General features: G+C 45.3%; 1 protein-coding gene across 6 annotated transcripts in view; it reads left to right on the top strand.

Annotated features, from left to right (window-relative positions):
* The first annotated feature begins 13,155 nt into the window (after window positions 1–13,155).
* Fcsk (fucose kinase) overlaps window positions 13,156–19,530 on the top strand; it is a 21,320-nt gene continuing 14,945 nt past the window's right edge. For 3 of the 6 annotated variants that reach the window (XM_033757882.1, XM_010644430.3, XM_010644426.3), the window contains exon 1: window positions 13,160–13,720. The gene's annotated coding sequence lies outside the window, so the exon portion shown is untranslated. Of the gene's footprint in view, window positions 13,721–19,530 lie in introns of all 6 variants that reach the window. The other 3 variants (XM_010644429.3, XM_010644428.3, XM_010644427.3) reach the window with 3 other exon arrangements.

The following is a 19,530-nucleotide window of genomic DNA, read 5'->3' as shown; positions in this document are numbered from 1 at the left end:
GCTTCCAGACCCGTTAGCTCCACGGCTCTCCGGCCTGCCAGTAGCGCCCTTGCCTGGCCCTGCCCTCCCGAAGCGCCGCTGCCGCGCCTCAGCCCAGCCCCTCCCCCCACCCCAGCCCGGCTGAAGGGAAGGGTGGGGGAAGGGGACGGGTGCCCCCTCCCCATTCACATCCTCTCTGTCTCTCCCCTCCCGCCCCTCTCCCACGCGCGAGGTCTTCTGGGATATGGAGTCCAGCGAGCGTTGGGCTGCCCAGGGTGTCCGCCACTGGGACTACCACTCCCAGAAAGCACTGCGCTTCAACCCAAGGAATTGTGGCCTTTGTAGTTCTGCCGGAACTCAAGGGGCTATAGTGCAGGAGGCAAAGGGTCGGGGGAAAAGAATCTACGTTTCCCTAGGATCAGCTCCTGGCGACTGAGGCAGAGGCTGTGGAGTCTGCGGTGCCTCGGGCTTGAGCTGGATACCTGAATCCTCAGAGAGGTGCAAATTAGCCGAGGATGCTTCTCAGACGCAATTTGTGGGCAGCTGAGGCCGAGTCTGGCTGGAAGGAACTGTTCTTACTCGCTCTGGCTAAGAACCACGACCCGAGCCAGATGGGTTCACGCCCCTGACCTGCGCAGGGGCCGCTGCGCCCAGGCTGGAAAGAGAGCTCCCCCCCGCAATGCGTGGGAGCATGGGGTTTGGCCTCGCAAGACTTTGTGTTCCACACCTGTGAACAGTGTTTGTGGGTTCCCTAGAGCCGTCGCCCACCCGTCTACCCGGCATCTCCTCATCTCCCTATTCCAGCCTTCCCCATTCCTACTGTTTAGGGTAAATGTAAGTGCACACACATTTTAAATATTTTTCCATGTCTCTTCCTAGCAAGTCTTTTCCCGAACTTTGAAACCTTTATAAAGCTCCCGGTCACAGTTTTGCCCTCCAGGTTTCTTCCCCACCAGGAAAAGCCTGTAGGTCAGTGCTTCTCAAACCTTGCTGTGAAGTGGCTCCCCCTGGAGAGCCTTTCAAACGGATTGCTAATCCCCCACCAGCAGTTTCTGCTTCATTAGGTCCGAGGTGGGCCTTATTAGCACAGGCGTTTCTAACCAGTTCCCCCAGGGGATACTGATCTTCCTGGCCAGTCAAAGCTCTTTGAGCACCAATGCCCTTGGTGTTTCTTAGCTGCAGTTCTGGCATTGTCCTTCAGGAATGGCCCTGTCGTTGGACAATAATATTATCTGAAGAGCCAAGCTGTGGTAGGTAGGGTCTCAGTACAGTTTAGCACAGGAATGACTTTTGTTGGTTGTTTGTTTTTTGTGGGATAGAACTCGGGACCTTGTGCTTGCAAGGCAGGTGGCGGAACCACTGAGCCAAATCCCGGGTCCCTAGCACAGGAATAACTTTTTTGTTTTGTTTTGTTTTTGTTTTTTTGAGAAAGGGTCTCACTTTGTAGTTGAGACTGACCTGGAACTCACTATGTAGCCCAGGCTGGTCTCAAACTCACAGTGATCCTCCTTGCCTCAGCCTCCCAAGTGCTGAGATTACAGGCGTGTGCCATCACACCTGGCGCAGGAATAACTTTTGACAGAAAAGAAGTGGTGAGCTGGGGATATAGCTCAGTAGTAGAGCACTTATCCAGCATGGGTGAGACCTTGGATTCAAACAAAAATACCTGTAGAACAAGGTCAGAGTCAGCTCAGTGGAATCTACAACATTTGAGTGGGCTATGGTGTGAAACAAGCTGAGGGGAATGAGAGGTAGGAATAAATCACTGCATTGTCGGATATCTGAGAACTGCATCCATCCCATCGCAGGCTATTACCCCGCTGTGCTTAGAGCTGCAAACCTCTCCATCAAAGCTTAGTGAGCACTACCCCCAGGTATGACCCAAGCTTTGTGTGTGTGTGTGCGCGCGCGTGTTTTGTCAGGAGTCAAGCATGCTAGAGCCCGAAGCATGCTAGCCAAAGCCTCTACCACTGAGCTACACCCCCCACTCCGATCTTCGACTCTTCAGTTGTAAGGTGACCAAGATCCTCTCCTTGACCAAACTCTTAAGAAGCTTCAATGGCTGGGGAGTTAGCTCAGTGGTTCCAGCGCCTGCCTGCAGGCACAAGGATCCAAGTTCAATCCCGGTACCAAAAAAAAAGGAAAGAAGCTTCTATTAAGCCCTCTTCTCAACCTTCTCAACCAGGACTCAATTTTGTGCAGGAGGTAGGGAGGGGTACTGACTAGCCCTTTTTTATTTTTGATTTTCAGGGTTTCTGTTCACGTGTTTTGGGTTTGGGGGGTTTGTTGTTGTTTTTGTTAGGCAGGGTCTCACTATGTAGTTCAGGCTGGCCTTGAACTCACTATGAAGCCAAGGCTGAATTTGAACTCACAGTGATCCTCCTGCCTCAGCCTCAAGATTACAGGCATGCACCACCAGACTGGCTAAAAACTTTAAACACTAAGAGTTTCTAAGAGCCCAAGGCCATGGGGCTGGGTGATGCACATTTGTAGTCCCAGCACCTGGGGAGGCTGAGGCAGGAGGATCTAAACAAGTTCAAACCTGAACCTTAAAAAACAATAAAAAAGAGGGCCGGGGACTTAGCGCAGTGATTCCGGCACCCGCTTTGCAAAGCACAAGGGCCTGAGTTCGATCCCCAGTACCAACAAAAAAGAGTCTAGACCCATATCCCTAGGATGACCCTATCCCTGCTTCAAGTAAATGCCTCAGAAAATTCAACACTGATAAAGGAATTTGTTTGTTCTAGCCAACACCTCACCATTCACTAAAATTGCAATTGTGAATTCTTCTGTCTTTTTGAAATGTTTATGATATTTAAATTTCCTACAACTCTTAGGTATCAATCACCTGGGTGGGGGGACTAAGATTCTCCAGGAAAGTCCCTGACCCATCCCGTACCAAAAATCTTTGCTTGTTCCTTGTATGCTTGCTACATGACTTGCTTCCCCATTTAATAAATATTACCTAAATGATTATACTTGTCATAATCTTATTGGTTGATCATAGTTTTGTCCACCTTGTGATTTCTCACTGGATCAGCATTATGTAAGCAACTCTACTTGCAGTCTTATTGGTTGACTATAGTTTTGTCCCACCTGAACCTGCCTCACCTTGTGGCTTTGTCCCATAAAATAACTTTGAGAAGCAGGATGGGTTGGTAACCCATTTTCTGGTCCCTCGTCTGTCTCTTTTAGACAAAAGCTATCTTTTTCTCAATAAATATTTTCTACTCTTAAAAAATAAATCTCCTACAAGTCAAATTTCTCAAGGACCTGAAAGCCAGTCCTTTAAAATTTAACCATTAGGATGCAGCCTCTGTCTCCCGGCTTCTATGGGGGGAGAGAATCCTGACTTCGTTAATCACCAGCTGACACTCTCTGCTGAACCCCTGTTGGCCACCTACCCTGCTCCTTCCTTTAATGCACCAGTTATCTCTGTACAAACGCATGCTGAGTGCAACTCATGCTGGATACTTCTGTATGGCAATAATGTATTACAAATTTAAATCCAACCTTTTTTTTTTTTTTTTTTTTTTTTTAGTGTTTTGAGACAGGGTCTCACTATGTAGTTGAGACTGACCTGGAACTCACTATGTAGCCCAGGCTGGTCTCGAACTCACAGTGGTCCTCTTGCCTCAGCCTCAGTGCTGAGATTACAGGAGTGCGCCACCACGCCCTGCATTCCAACCTTATGTTACTAGTATCTGGGTTGGTTTATCTTTGAAAAAGTGAGTACCTACTTTGAGTCCAACAGGTACAGAGTGTAACGTCGCCACCCCCACTGGCCCCATTTACCCAGGGTCAAAAGAGCTAGTTATTCCTAGGTTCTTGGGCAAGTAGCCAGGGGGCTACCAGAGGCATTAAATTGTTCTATGTTTGACTTAGGAATGCTTTTCTGTTTCCTTGAGATTTGTGTCCCATCACTAGGTGTGGGGGACTAAAAAAATCCCTATGGAGCCCCACATTTTACCCTGGCTCTTGTTGCAAAGACTTTGCCTCTGCACCTATGCCACGTGCAATGGCAATGTTCCCTTACAGGCCTTGTGGAATTTGCATCCATCTTTCAAATTTCTGTTAGTAGACTACTCAGGAAGGATTTGCATGCTCTTTCTTGAGCAAGTTAGAGAGGGTCTCTCTTCAGCTTCAATGAGAGCCCCCTAATCACTACCCTAATTGAACCCTAATTGTTGGATTGGTTCCTTCATTTCCCCTTGCCCATTGTGCTTTCTGCCCCTCTAAATGTGCCAGGCCACCCCACCTAGCTCGTTCATTTGAACATGACCTTGTACAGCACTCCTGTTAGTGTCATTCATTCACAGCTCAGCTCTGCAGTGCAGGTGAGGCAGCCCCACATGGCTGAGAGCAGAGAACTTGGGAGGAAGAGAGACCCTGAGTAGCAAGATATGGAAAAGCAGGCTCCCTCCTTTCCTGGGCTTCTGTTTGGGGCACAGATCAGATGCTCAAAGTCAGACCAACTCAGCAGCTCTGAGGCCTAATGATTTGTGTGCTTTGCAGCAGGTTATACAGATCTGTGTGGATCTGGGGTTTTTTGTTTGTTTGTTTTGTTTTCCCATATTGGGAATTGAACCCAGAGCCTTTGCGCTGAGCTACAATCTCTAAATTGACCACGCTGAGCTCAAATTTACCGTCCTGCCTCAGCCTCCCAGAGTGCTGGGATTACAAGTATGCACTACCACACTGTAAAATTAGAATAAAAAGGCCGGGCATGGTGGTGCATGCCTGTAATCCCAGCACTCAGGAGGCTGAGGCAGGAGGATCTCTATGAGTTCGAGACCAGCCTGAGCTACATAGTGAGTTCCAGGTCAGTCTCATTACATAGTGAGACCCTGTCTCAAAACAAACAAACAAACAAACCTGTCACATAAAGGTACAAGATCCCAATAATGAATGTAATTGTACTGTATACCTAAAATGTACCAATAAACTAAAAAAATTAGAATAAAATAATAGTTCCTACATTCTAGAGTTGTAAAGATTAAATAAGATAATTACCATGACCCTGGATAGGAAGACTGTAAAAAAAGAAATCAGATTGCCGGGTGTGGGGGTGCGTACCTGTAATCCCAGCACTGTGGAGGATGAGGCCAGCATAGGCTACATAGTGAGTTCAAGGCCAGGATGGATTTTGTAGTAAGATTTTGTCTCAAAAAAAAAGAAAACAAATAAAAAAAGCCAGCCCCAATCAGCCTTTTTCCTTACCTGCTATCACTACAGTATTCTCTTGCTCAGTGGCTCTTCTGTAAGAGCCTGTCTCAGAAAGAGAGAGAAATGACAGGGGATGTAGCTCAGTATGAAGGCCCTAGGTTCAATCCCCAGTATCAGCAAAAACTAAAAAGAGAAATTCTGCATCTTTTCACATCAGAGCATTTTGTAAAATATTTCCTTTTGTGTAAGCCACTTGTTCACAGCCTTTGCACATTTTCTATTAGTTTCTTGGTCACTTTTTCCTTTTTAGTTGTGGTAAAAAGGACATCATTTACCATCTTACCATGGTAACATTTTCTTTTTCTTTGTGGATTTTTGAGACAGGATCTCGCTATGTAACTCAAACTAGCCTTGAGCTCACTAGGTAGCCCAGGCCTCCATTTGCTATGATCTTCCTGGCTCATCTTCTCAAATGCTACAGGTGTGTGCCACCACACCCCACCTTGGAAACCACATTTCAGTGTGCAGTTCAATGATACTAAGTACTTTTATGCTGTTAGTGGTCCCCTACACAATACACAACTATTACCCCTATCTATCTCCAAACTCTTGCCATCTTATAAAACTGAAACTTTGTATCTATTAAATACTAACTTTTATTATTTCTTCTTCCTGGGCCCTGACAACCACCATTTTGTTTCCTGTTTCAATGAATTTGATTACTTTGGATAATTTAAGTGGGATCATACAATATCTGCTCTTTTGTGACTGGCCTATTTTACTTGGTATGATGACCTCCAGGTTTGTCTGTGTGGAAGCATATGTCACAATTTCCTTCCTTTTAAAAGCTGAACAATATCCCACTGTATGGATAGAAGACATTTTCTTTATCCATTCATTTGTGGGTGATGAGTTGTTTCCATCTTTAGCTGTTGTGAGTAATCCTGCCATGGATGTACAAACAACTCTTTAAGATCCTGATTTCAATTCTCTTGGGTATATGCCCCGAAGTGGAATTGCTGGATCATATGGTAATTCTATTTTTATTTTTATTTTCTGGTAACACTGAAGATTAAACCTAGGACCAAGCCTTGAGCGTACTGGGCGAGCGCTTTATGACTGAGCTATACTCCCAGCCCCTTTAAATTTAATTTCTTTTGAGGACTGGGGATTTAGCTCAGTGATTTCGCCACCTGCCTTGCAACCACAAGGTCCAGAGTTTGATCCCTGGTAACAAACAAACAAACAAAAAATGCTCATCTCTTTTGAGAAAGGGTCTCACTATGCAGTCCATGCTGGCCTCAAAACCACAGTGATTCTCCTGGCTTTTTTTTTTTTTTTTTTTTTTTTTTTTAATTTTTTTTTTTTTTTTTGAGACAGGATTTGCTAAATTGCTGAGGCTGGCCTTGAATTGTGATGGTCCTGTCTCAACTTCCCCAGTAGCTGGGATCACAGCCATGAACCACTTCGCCCAGCTCAGAGCTTCACTCTTAATAAAAGAAAAGGCAATTAAAACCACACTGAGATATCAGATTGCCAAAGATCAAATACTTGATAACTATCTTGGCAATGGTGTGAACAGACATTCTCATACTCTGCTAGTGTAACAGGAAATCTGAACAGGTTCTATGAAAAACAACTTGATAATTAATATCTTCAAAATCACAAATATGCAAGCCATTTGACCTGACATTGTCTTCTAATAAAGTATCCTATTTTCACATGTTCAGTGTTACATACAGAGAAGATATTTGTTGCACCACTGTAAGCATATGATTAAAAAATGATGGCCTGGGGATTTAGCTCAATGGTTCCGCACTTGCCTCACAAACGTAAGGTCCTGAGTTTGATCCCTGGTACCAAAAAAATAGAGCTAGATGTTGATGATCCAAAATAAATATGAATTTGGGCCGGGCATGGTGGTACATGCCTATAACCCCAGCACTTGGAATGTTGAGGCAGGAGAATTGCTGCAAATTCAAGGCCAATTTAGACTACACAGTGAGTTCAAGGTCAGCCTGAACTACATAGTGAGGACCTGTCTCAATAAATAAATAAATAAATGTGAAATTAATGGAATTGAGGAGGCTGACTGATGATGTCTTTTGTAATCATCAAACTATTAGAGGGGTTGGGGAGATATAGCTCAATGGTAGGCTTTTTTGCTTAGTACATCCAAGTCCCTGGGTTCCATCGCCAGGACTACAGAAAAAAAATTGGTTGAAAATTACAGCTAAATAGGAGGAGTTAATTTGTCTGTTCTATAGTGCATAGGGTAATTATAATCTACATATACACTGATTTATGATACATTTCAAGATAATTAGAAAAGAATCTGAAGACTCTCAACACATAGAAATGATAAATATTTGAGAGATGGAAATGGTAATTACCTGGAATTTTTTTTTTTTTACAAGATCTTGCTGTGTTGATCAAGGTGGCTTTGTTTTGTTTTTTTGTTTTTTTGTTTGTTTTTGTTTTTTTGAGACAGGGTCTCACTATGTAGTTGAGACTGACCTGGAACTCACTATGTAGTCCATGCTGGTCTCGAACTCACAGCGATCCTCTTGCCTCAGCCTCCCGAGTGCTGGGATTACAGGCGTGCGCCACCATGCCTGGCTAGGTGGCTTTGAATTGACCACCATTCTCTGCCCTCAGCACCTGGAGTAGCTGGGATTACAAGCATATACTACCATGGCTGGTTTGGCTTTTCTTTAGTTTTAGTTTTTGGTGCTAGGGATCAAACCAGGGCTGTGTATACACTAAGTATGAGATCTACCACTGAACTATATCCCCTCTCCTCATCCTGATTTGATCATAACTCATTGTATACATTTATCCCATTATTGTGCTGTCCCCCATTATAAATATGCGTTAATTAAAAATTTAACCACCTGCCTCACAAGTGTAAGGTCCTAAATTCAATCCCTGGTACAAAAAAAAAAAAAAAAAAAAAGAGCAAAGGTATAAAGCTCGGTGGTATGACACTTGCCTAACTTGCTTGAAACCCTGGGTTTGATCCCCAGCATCAATAAATAAATATACCTAGGAGTTTAAGGTAGAAGGATTGAAAGTTCAAGGCCAGCCTAAACTATATAGTGAGATCCTGTCTTAGGGAAACAAAATTGAGATGAATCTCTCACAGTGTAAGACTAACCAGGTTAAAGCATATAATTAAGTGGCCTTAGTACATACATGATGCTTTGTAACCAATACCTCAGTCTCAGTCCCAAACATTTTTATGACCCCAAAAAGAAAGGCTTGTACCCATTAAGCCATTGCTTCCCATTTCTCCCCGCCTCCAGCTGGAGACAACCGCAAAATTGCTTTCTGTCTGTATGGGTTTACCCATTTGAAGTTCTTCATATAAATGGGGTCACTTAACAAATGGCCATTTGTGTCTGACCTTTTTTTTTTTTTTTTTTTTTTTTTTTTTTTTAGGGATCAAATCCTAGACCTATATAAGTTAGATACATTGAACTACATGCCCAGCCCTAGCATATTTTTGAGGTTTACCCATCTGGTAGCATACGTTAGTATTTTATTTCTTTTTTTATGGCTAACGTTCCATAGAATGGATCTATCTACATTTTGTTTATCTAAAGTATCAGTGTTAGGTGTAGTGGCTCATTGGGGAAGCTGAGGCAGGAGGATTGCTGTGAGTTTGAGGCCAGCCTGGGCTACACAGTGAATTTAAGGCTAGCCTGAATTACATAGCAAAAGCTTATCTCAAAAAACAAACAAAAAAAACTAGAAAAACCCAATAAATAAATAAATAAAGTATTGGTTTCTAAAAGTTGGGAGAGTGCCAGGAATTTAGCTCAGTGGTTCTTTTGCCTGACTTGCAAGTGCAAGGTCCTAAGTTCGATCCCCAATATCAAAAAAAAACCCCACAAAAACCAAAAAACAACAAAAGCAAAAAGTTGGGAGAAGAACACTAAATACACCTACTTGTGTCTAATGGATCTGCACCGCCTCTGCAGCAGCACTTATTCATATCCTGCAGAATCACTTTTTGGAAGATGCTGCCCAGGGTATGTGGCATGGCAATGGTTGGACCCTCAGGAAAGGGCCATTTAATGACTCTTCAGAAAGGGTTGTCTGTGGGTTACTACTATAGCAAGTCTGTTTTTATTTATTTATTTATTTTTGAGACAGGGTCTCACTATGTAGTTGAGACTGACCTAGAACTCACTATGTAGCCCAGGCTGGTCTCGAACTCACAGCGATCCTCCTGCCTCAGCCTGGAATTTTACTTCTAAGGGGGATCAAGAAAATCAGGGAGGCTTAGGCGAACCCACATCTTTTCTAGCCTCTTCCTGTGCTTATCCTCCTTTCTTACTCCCTCGGACAAGAATCCCTTTCTCAGGCTCTGCATCAAAGGAACTCAGCCTAAGATCACCTTGTGGGCAGTCTTGGCTTCCTGAGGGATTTCCTGTTGTCAGTAGCATCCACTCATCAGGGTCCCGACTATTCCAGCTCCAAGAAGCCTTCCCAGATTTGGACCCTTTCACTTGGGCAGCGTGTGAAGAATAAGGAGAGCCAGGTGTGGTGGCCCACATTTGTGATCCTGGCCCTCTGGGAGGCCGAGGCAGGAGAATCGCAAGTTCAGTCCCAGCCTGCATCACTTAGTGACTTAGCAAGACCCTGTCTCAAAATTTAAAAAGAAAGAAAGAAAGAAAGGGCTGGGGATGTAGCCCAATGGTACAGCACTTTTGATATCCTCATTTAAAAGAAAAGGAGAGCTGGGACGTACCTCAGTGCAGGAGCCCTGGGTTCAGTGTGTATGGGGTGTGATAAGGAAGTCGGATGATGCCTACTGTGTGCCAGGCGCCACGGTACATTAGCTTATGGAATCCTCCCAACAACCCGATTAAGGAAATATTATTGGACCTTTACAGATAAAGAAGCTGAGGCTCTGAGAGGTTGAGTGGTTTTCTCACACAGTGCGCAAGCTGGGAGGATTTGTCCGACTTCAGACCCTTGGATTTTATCACCAGATTCTACCCTACAGCAGCATCTGTTTTGGGCTTTGCACACCCCACAGTGGACCCACATACAGGGAATTCATTACATGTTTTTGTGTCTGGTGCAGACAGATAGCAGAGAGGGTTTTCTTCCTTTCTATTGTATCGGTGCTGGGGATTGAACTTTACTGTTTCTTTTTCTTTCCAAGTGCTGGAAATAGGACCCTGCAACTTGGGCACACCAGGCACCAAGCTCACCCAGCACCAAGGGCATCCTTTAATAAAAACTTCCTTTCCTATCTTTGCTTCTTAGGTCGCAAGCCCGCTCTGGAGCTGTACCTCCTGCACTCCCTGGCCTGCCCTAGGAGGTGGCGTGAAACCCTCCGCCTCTGAGCTCTCGGGGACTCTCTCCAGTTTTCTTGAGGCCCCGCCAAAGCTGCAGTGGCAGGAATCTCTGCCTCCCACTCTGCTGCAGAGCTGGGGATCTGCATTGCCGAGAAAGGCGGGAGGGGGTGCGGCTCCTCGGCCCCAGGCCTCTTGGGTTCACAGGAGCACACACAGTGGTGGGGAAGAGCTGAGGAAGGACTGCTCTGGATTCATTCATTCACTGAACAAATTGTTTCTAACCCTCTATAATGTCCTAGGCACTGTCCAGGGCCTGAGGATACAACAGAAAACAAACCCCCCAATCCTGCTTTAATAGGGCAGCATATGTAAAACACCAACCAAAAATCATTTTAATGGCTACCTTTTTATTTTTAACATTTATTTTAGTATACACTGTGGAGTCAAGCATGTACAACTAAGGCATTTGACACATTTTCCAGATGGGACAAGTGACACAGAGTAGGTAAATGGCTGCCTAAATCCATACAGCTAGAGTGGGGTCCCCCACCTCTATTGGGCACTGAGACTGACCTCAGGCCTCTTAGCCCTCTCCCCCTTTTGTGTGCTGCTTCTAGAACTCAGGGCCTTGTGCTAGGCAAGATAGTCCGCTACCCAGGGCCTTGGTGCTGAGCTCCAACCCCAACCCACAGGATACTTTTTTTTTTTTTTTGGGGTACCGGGGATTAAACTCGGGATCAAACTCCAGATCAAACTTGAGATTGGATTTGGATCCTTGCGCTTGAAAGGCAGCAAGGCAGGCAGTGGAACCACTAAGCTAAATCCCTGGCCTATGTCTTTTTTTAAAAAAACAGGGTCTCTATGTAGTTCAGGCTTGCGTTGAACTCACTATGCACCCTAGGCTGGTTTGAACTCACAGCAATCCTTCTGCCTCAGCCTCCCCAATGCTGGGATTACAGGTGTGGACTTTTTTTGGGGGGGGTAAAGTTTATTTGAAAAAGTAGAGAAACTGGCTCTGCAGAGCAAGCTTGGGCAGAATAAAAGAGGAAAAAGTGAGATAAAAGTATACCCTGGAGGATACAGGGCAGCTATGGAGGAAAGCCATCATAGATAGCCCAGGCTGTTTATTAAGGGCATTCGACTTGGAAAGTACATACCTGTAAGAAGGATTCAAACAACAGTGAAAAAGCTCAAACTCCCTCGCCCATGACCAACCCAGGGCGCATTCCCTTCTGGTCTTGTTCCTATACATACACATCCTCTGTCTGTGCACTTTTTCCAGTACTAGAGATGAATGGATGGATGAAGAGCAGTCCTCTGCTCAGCTCCTCCTAGCAACAACCCCCACTTCACTTGAGCTATGTATCCTCAGCTCTTTGTAAACATTTACTTTGAAATTGGGTGTGGTGGCCCAAAAGTGGAGGCAGGAAGATTGTTGCAAGTTTGAGGCCAGCCTGGAAGACATAGCAAGACTCTTGTCTCAAAGAAAAAAAAAATTTTTTTTAAATTTGAGACAATGTTTTCCTAAATTCCCAGGTTGGCTTTGAACTTGCAATCCTCCTGCCTCAGCCTCCTGAGTAATGGGGACTACAGGTGTGTGCCTGTGACTGGCCATACATAGTATTATTTTATTTTATTTTTTCTGTACTAGAGATCAAACTCAGGAGTTTTCACTTGTGCCAGGCAGGCATGGTGCCACTGAGTTACATCCCTGGTCCATACATATTACTTTTAATATACATGACTTCCCATGCATACTTTTCTGCTATTTTTTTTTTTCTTAGTAAAATTTTTTTTTTCCTTAGTCTTGATCATCACTCCCTATTTACTGTTCCAGACAACTGCTGCCTAGTATTGCATTGCATGGATACACTTACTTTAGCTTCCAGGACCCTACAGAGTGACACGCTGGGTGTTAGTAACTTTCAGCTATGACAAACAATGATATTATTCAGAATTTTGGAGAAGCTCCACAGATTCTCTCCCCATAACAGAGATGAAAAGTTTCTTCCGGAAGGACCAGGACAAGCACTATATCTAACGCAGCTTTTGACACTATAGCTGCGATTAAAAAAAAAAAAAAAAATCTTTCTCAAATGTATTTTTTTTCCCAAGAGGAGAGGTGGGACAGGCTCCTCCATAAGTATATATATATATATATATATATATATATATATATATATATATATATATATATATATATATATATATATATATATATATATATATATATATATATATATATATATATATATATATATATATATATATATATATATATATATATATATATATATATATATATATATATATATATATATATATATATATATATATATATATATATATATATATATATATATATATATATACTTATGGAGGAGCCTGTCCCACCTCTCCTCTTGGGAAAAAAAATACATTTGAGAAAGATTTTTTTTTTTTTTTGGTACCGGGGATCGAACTCAGGTCTAGCTCATTTGCTAAATTTCCCAGGCTGGGCTCGAACTTGTGATCCGCTTGTTTCAAGACTCAGAATGCTGAGATTCCAAACGCGCGCCACCCTGCCTAGCTCAGGAGAGTTAAAACAAAAGACCAAAGCTCAACCTAAGGCACCCAAAACTATAACCTCGAGTTCCAGAAAAACGGGCCTGTGTTTTTAAAACGTTCCGGTGGCGCTGGGAGTTGTAGTTCAAGGATCTGCGGAACAGCCCTCCGCCACAGCTCCTCTGCATGTGGAGACTCCCCTTCAGCACAGAGCGGTGCTGAGTGTCGGCTTGACCTTCCCGTGTTTCGGCTGTGACTCAGGGTCTTGACGGGTCCCCGGGACGTGAACCAGCCCGGCCGGGCACGGGGCGGACTCCATTTCCCAGGGTGCCTCGCGCTGCCACGCCCGGCCCTGTAAAAGAGCCCGCTCCGCTAGCGTTCTGGCTGCCCGCACATCTGCGTCAGCTGGAAACCACTGGGTCGCTAAACCGGGTACCGCCGCCCTACGGGCCAGCCGAAGGTCCGCGTTCTAGCCGGAGAGCGTCTCCGAGAGCTCTGTCCGCGCCCACCTGCCGCCGGTGTCTTCTGTCGTTCCGCTTCCCCTTGGACCAGGTCTTTCCGCGGGAGCCCCGGGGACCTGGTCGCTGCTGCGGTCCTTGGGGATACCTGGGGCGCGGAGGGACTTTGCCCTGACCCATGAGACAGGTGGGGCGCCGAGTGCCATTGCTGCTCTGGTATTGCCACGAGGTTACCTTTTGCTTCAGTTTACCCCAATCGAGGTTCGTCATTATGCACGAATTTCAGAGGTGTACTGTGTAATTTCCAACATGATTTTACTCCTGATCAACTTCGTTCTGTTTTCTTTTCTTTTTTGGTACCGGGGATTGAACTCGGGGATTGAACTCTGGTCCTTGCGCTTGCAAAGCAGGCCACCGAACCGCTGAGCTAAATCCCCGGCCCCCACTTCGTTCTGTTTTCAAGGAAATAAAATTAGGGTCGTTCTTGAACCTGTCCCTCCCCGCCTCCTTAAAGTGCTAAAATGTGCAAAGTACCCGCCTGGCCCACTCATCAGAAATGAAGGGCAGCGGGATGTGGTGGATCAAACCTGTGATCCCAGCGCTCTGGAGGCTGAGGCAGAAGTATTGCTGCAAGTTGGAGGCCTTAGACCACACAGTGAGACCTTGTCGACCCCCCGCCCAAAAAAAAAAACTTTCAAAAAACAAAAATGAGGAGGCTTTATTATTTTAGTCTGTTTCTAGCTTGCCTACCAGATCCTCTGCTTATTGAAGACATTAAAAAATAGTTCAACTTGGCCACAGCAGAAGATAAAGTTGTATTGAAAGTGGTCAGGATGCTGGAATAATTAGGGACCTGTATTGTAAGATTTCTGTGCAAATGCCACGTATGATGACTTGAGAGAGGCGTATTGTTGCTCCAGTGTGGTTAAGAACACAAATATTGGCACTGGCTGCACCTGTCTGTACTCACTCTGTGTGACCTTAGGTGAGCTGTTTTCCCTAGGCCTCCATCTTTATCTGTGGCTGGTGTGTGACAAGACACACATTTAGGGCTGTCATGGGACATAAGGCTGTTGGGTGGGCTTTGTGCCCTATGTGTGTATTAGTTACTGGTAGCATTGCTATTAAAACTTTTTTGGCCAGTCAAGCATGAAATACCTTTAAGCTTTGCTTGATTTCCCCAGGCCTCCCTTGATTATTATTATTTTTTGGTACTGGGGGTTGAACTCAGGACCTTGTGCTTTCAAGGCAAGAGTGGTGCCACTGAGCTAAATCCCCGGCCCTTTTGTTTGTATGTTTGTTTGGAGACAAGCTCTTGCTATGTAGTTCAAGCTGGCCCTGACCTTCTGGTGATCTTCCTGCCTCAGCCTCCCAAGTACTGGGGCTACAGGTGTGCACCACTATACTTGCCTTGATGTTTTTCTTCTTTTTTGTTTTGTTTGTTTGTTTGTTTTTTGTTTTTTTTTGGGACAGGGTCTCACTATGTAGTTGAGACTGCCCTGGAACTCACTATGTAGCCCAGGCTGGTCTCAAACTCACAGTGATCCTCCTGTCTCAGCCTCTCCGAGTGCTGGGATTACAGGCATGCACCACCATGCCCAGCTGCTTTTTTTCTTCTTTAGGGCTATGTATGACCCAGAGAATACTTGGGAACCTTTGCTCCCTCCTACTTCAGCAGTTAAACTCTGCTCCCTTGTCTTGCTGGAAAGACCTGCCATTCACTGAACCGCTAGGTTGTGCCATATATTTTACATTTACTGTGGACAATAGCCATAGGAGGCTGATATAATTGGCCCTAGTTTTCACATTAGGAAACAGAGGCTTGGATTAGGTAACCTGCCCAGGATCACACAGGAAGAAGCAGAAATGGAGAGAAGGCTGTGGGAGGTGAATCACCACCCATATTGTCCCTAGGGTTCCGTCCACCTCTTCTGACTGTGACCTGTGACTTACATATGTCTCTTGTACACTTGGCTTAGAGGCCTTCTGGGCCATTTTATTCTCCTTAGGGTGTTTCTAGCACCTTTGCTTGAGGCCTGATTTCATGATCACCATGGTCTGAATGAGTTTAAGTGACCCAGGTGCCTGATGAGGAGCACAGCATCTACTCCCTTCTGTAAATGGAGATAATATTTACCCTCACAGAGGCATTGTGAGGGTAAAATCACAGTGTCTTCTTTTTTTTTTTTGGCGGGGGGACAGGGTCTTGCTATGTAGTTCAGGCTGCTGGGGAACTCATGGTGTAGCCAGCCCAGTCTGGTCTTGAACTCATAGAAATCCTCCTGCCTCAGGCTCTTGAGTGCTGGGGTTATAGGTGTATGTCAGCATGCCCAGCTGTCACTTGGTATTTATTTAAGCCTTGTCACATTACAGTAGTTATGCATATTCAGTAACAAGTATATTTACTCCTTTCCTTGTATGTTTTCTGTTTTTGGTACTGGGGATTGAACTTGGGTCCTTGCGCTTGCAAGGCAGGCCATGGAACTGCTGAGCTAAATCCCCAGCCCTCCTTTCCTTATATGGATTTCAAACCCAGGGCCTTGTGCATGCTAGGTGAGAACCCTTTCACTAAGCTACGCCTGTAATGCCCCCTGTGCTTTTTCTTTAGCCCTACAAAGTACTGAACAGTATAATAGGTAAGAAAATAGAGTGGAGAAAAGGGTTAGATTCACAGTGAATCTGTTGCTTGCTTGCTAGCTGTGTGAACTTGGTCAAGTTACTTAATCTCTCAGTTTCACCTATAAGGATAAAAATGTTAATTATATGTTGAATTATAAGTGCCCCCCCTTTTGGTGTTGGTAATTAAACCTAGGACCTCATGCATGCTAAGAATGCAGTCTATCACTAAGCTATACTCCCAGGCCCAAGTTCAGGCTGGCCTGGAACTCACTATGTAGTCCAGGCTGGCCTTGGGGTGATCCCCCTGTCGTAGTTTCCTGAGTGCTGTGATTAGAGTGCACCACCACATCTAGCCTAAGTGAGAGATTCTTTTTTTTTTAAGCAGGGTCTCACTATGTAGTTTAGACTGCCCTGGAACTCATTATGTAGCCAGGCTGGTTTTGAACTCACAGCGATCCTCCTGCCTCAGCCTCCCAATTGCTGGGATTACAGGCATTCACCACCACACCTGGCTCCAAGTCAGAGATTCTTACCATGATTTTTCCTTTGTAGTTGCCAAGAAGGGGATGTCATTATGCTCCCTGTGTTAGTTCAGGTCTTGGAGAAGCAGACACCAAGATGGGGTTAGGTTTCTAAGAGCATACGGGGGCAGAAGAGCTGCCAGTGGGGTCCAAGTCTGATCTCTGGGAGGAGGTGCTGGGGTTAACGTCTCAGACTGCAGTGTGGTCCAAGCTAGGAGCCCTGAAACCTGAGCCTTGGTCAGAGGAGCATGAGTCTTGCCAGAAGCCAGAAGGTGGTGAGAGTCATCATTGGGTTGGGTGGGAAGCAGAGGCTCCCTGGAAACAAATGGTGATTCTGGGCCGGGGATTTAGCTCAGTGGTTCTGCTGCCTGCTTCACAAGCACAAGGTCCCTGAGTTCAATCCCCAGTACCAAAACCAAACAAACCTGGGCGCTGTCAGTCACACTTGAGCTGTGGGCTGGGGGAAAGTACCAAGGTGGGGGAAAGTCTTCACCCTTCAGAGCCTGGCTGGGTTCTATAGGTCCAATTTCCCCTCTGGGTTGCCCTTCTGCGCTGAGTGGGGAACAGGACCATTAATTAATTTCTCTCTCTCCCTCTCCCCCACCCCCACTTTTTTGTGGTACTGAGTATTGAACTCAGGACATGGAGCAGAGCCATTAACTTCTCTCTCTCTCTTTTTTCTTTTTTTGCAGTACCAGGTGTTGAACTCAGGACCTTGCCCTTGTGAGGCAGGCATGGTTCCACTGAGCTACATCCCTGGCCCATTTGCTTTCTTTTCTCTTTCCCTTCCTTCTTTTTCTCTTCTTCCTCCTTCTCTTTTTCCTTTTCTTCCTTCTCCTCCTTCACAGTACTAGGATTTGAATTCAGAGTGTTCCCACTGAGCTGCTGCTTCAACCATTTTTTATTTCCTCACTTATTTTTCCCTGGGTATCAGGGATCTAACTCAGGACTTCATGCTTGTGAGGCAGGCATGGCGCCATTGAACTAAATCCCTGGCCCCCCTTGTCTCTTTTTTTTTTTTTGACAAAACATTTATTGTTTATTTCTTATTTCACACTAAGCCACATTCCTAGCCCCCGCCCCTTTTGAGCTAGAATCTTGGGACGTCTCCCAGGCTGAATTTTAAAACTTACAGTCGTCCTTCCTCAGCCTCCTAGAGTGCTGAGATAGGAGGCATGAGCCACAATGCCTGGCTGAACAGAGCAGTTTCTGTTACTGCTGAAGGCTTTCCATGCAGGCTCAGAGGAGCATGGGAGTTGCTGAGTGCTGGTGTTGTATCAGATGTGGTAACTATAGGTTTGGTGGCAGCTGAGTCTGGCATAAGAGGAAACTGTCACCAGGGCTCATGTGTTCTGTTGGCCTTTGGGTGGGCCCGGGCTGACCACTGAATGCATACTCAGAGCACGTCTTAGATGTGGCATGTGGTCTGCCTCAACTATCCCTCCACACTGAGCTTAGAGGCTAGAGGGAAGGGGTGTTGGGTGGGCAACAGTGCAGCCCTACCAGACACAGATGTCCCTAAGGGCTCATCCTAGGGTGACCTCAGAGGCCAGGGCCTCTAGCATCAGATTGGTTTCCCATCTGGTGGGACCATTGGAAGGGTCTTTATCCTCACTGTCTTCACATGTGACAGTGCCCTGGAGGAAGGTGGCTGTCTGGAAGGGAGGTCCCTGAGTGTCCCCATCACCCTGAGCCGGCTTCCCACAGCTGCCACCTGCTTCCACCAGGGAATTAGCCTCAGCTCTAGGAGCTCAAAAGCATAGACTTTTTGTCCCATTCCCCTGCGCACAGCTCGTGATCGAGTGACACAGGGCTGCTGGTACAGAAGGCACAGTTCCTGGTTTAAACTGTGACAACACTTGACCCTGTTCTATACCCTTCCCTTCTCTCTACTGAGAGTGCCCTTCTCCAGGAAATCACATGGACCCGCCTATTAGAAAATGCACAAAACAGGCCTGGCGGCACTCGCCTGTAATCCCAGCACTTGAGGCTGATGCAGGAGGATTGTAGTGAATTCAAGGTGAGCCTAGGCTACATAATGAGTTCAATCCAGGCTGAACTTCATAGTGAATCCTTATCTCAAAACAAAAAAAGCTGGGTGTTATGGCCCATGCCTGTAATCCCTGTACTTGGGAGGCTCAATCAGGAGGATCACTGTGAGTTTGAGGCCAGCCTGAACTATGTAGCGAGACCTTGTCTCAAAAAAGTAAAAGGGCGTTGGGTATTTAGCTCAGTGGTTCCTCTGTCTACCTTACAAGCACAGGGTCCCAAATTTGACCCCCAGTACCAAAAGAAAAAGAAAAACCACACACTCATCACATAATCTAGCAAGACTTCATACTCCCCATGTCCACCTAGGGACATGAAGTCTTGTGTTTGTACACACCTGTACCTGAATGTTGATAAAAACTATATTCATCCTCCTGCCTTGCAAGTGCAAGGTCCCAAGTTTGATCCCCAGTACCAACAAAACAAAACAAAACAAAAACAAACTCCCCCAAAACCCCCATAACTGTATTCATGACAGCCAAGCTGGAGATGGCCCAGGTATCCTTCAGAGCGTGAACAGAGAAACCGACTGAGGCACCCCATTGCCAGGGAATACTTAGCAGAAAAAAGACTGAGCTGTTACTGTACAAGAACTTGGATGCTGCAACCCCTGGTACCAATAAAACAAAACAGAACAAAAAAAAACTTGGATGCATCTCAGAGGCAATATATTGGAGGAAAGACACTGATCTCCACAGTTGATAATCTGTTTAACAGTTTTCAAAAGACAAGATGAGCTATGGAGAATAGATCAGTGGTTGTTGGGGTAGGAATGGAGGAGGGTATGACTGAAAAGAGATAGGCATGAGGGAGTTTTAAAATTTTATCTGTCTGTCTATATTGCAGTACTGGGGTAAGTTTTTTTTTTTTTTTTTTTTTTAC

Source organism: Fukomys damarensis, unplaced genomic scaffold (assembly GCF_012274545.1).
Source record: "Fukomys damarensis isolate Sample0158 unplaced genomic scaffold, DMR_v1.0_HiC HiC_scaffold_32, whole genome shotgun sequence".
NCBI classification, from domain to species: domain Eukaryota; kingdom Metazoa; phylum Chordata; class Mammalia; order Rodentia; family Bathyergidae; genus Fukomys; species Fukomys damarensis.
This window is presented reverse-complemented; position numbering and strand designations above follow the sequence as displayed.